Raw genomic sequence first — 390 nt, forward strand, 5'->3', positions numbered from 1 at the left:
CGCGTCGTCGCACGCCGCCCCGTTTTCGTTTTAATAAATATATAAAGATCGGTTCTTCCAAATGACCAGGGTTTGCGTGTGGTTTAAAAAGTTTCGGGAGCGTCGCGAGTCGGTACGTATACGATCGCGACTCGGTGCAGCACGGCCTACCCTGATTAAGGCCGTCCCACCGTAAACTCCGCACAGAAATTGGTCCGTGTTTCAATTTCAAAGATCATTCTCACTCTCCTTTTTGTAAAAGTTTTCTCGTGCGCTGAGCGCATCCGTGCCCTGACGATAGATCGAACGTGGCTGCACGCCGATAACGTCGAGGAGCTGTTTCTCTTACGCCGTGTAGGCGCAAGTCGATATATTCGTAACGGATTGCCAAAGCGTACGCGTACGGTGCGT

This window comes from Ooceraea biroi, unplaced genomic scaffold (genome assembly GCF_003672135.1).
Source record: "Ooceraea biroi isolate clonal line C1 unplaced genomic scaffold, Obir_v5.4 UnassembledTig108, whole genome shotgun sequence".
In the NCBI taxonomy this organism is placed as follows: domain Eukaryota; kingdom Metazoa; phylum Arthropoda; class Insecta; order Hymenoptera; family Formicidae; genus Ooceraea; species Ooceraea biroi.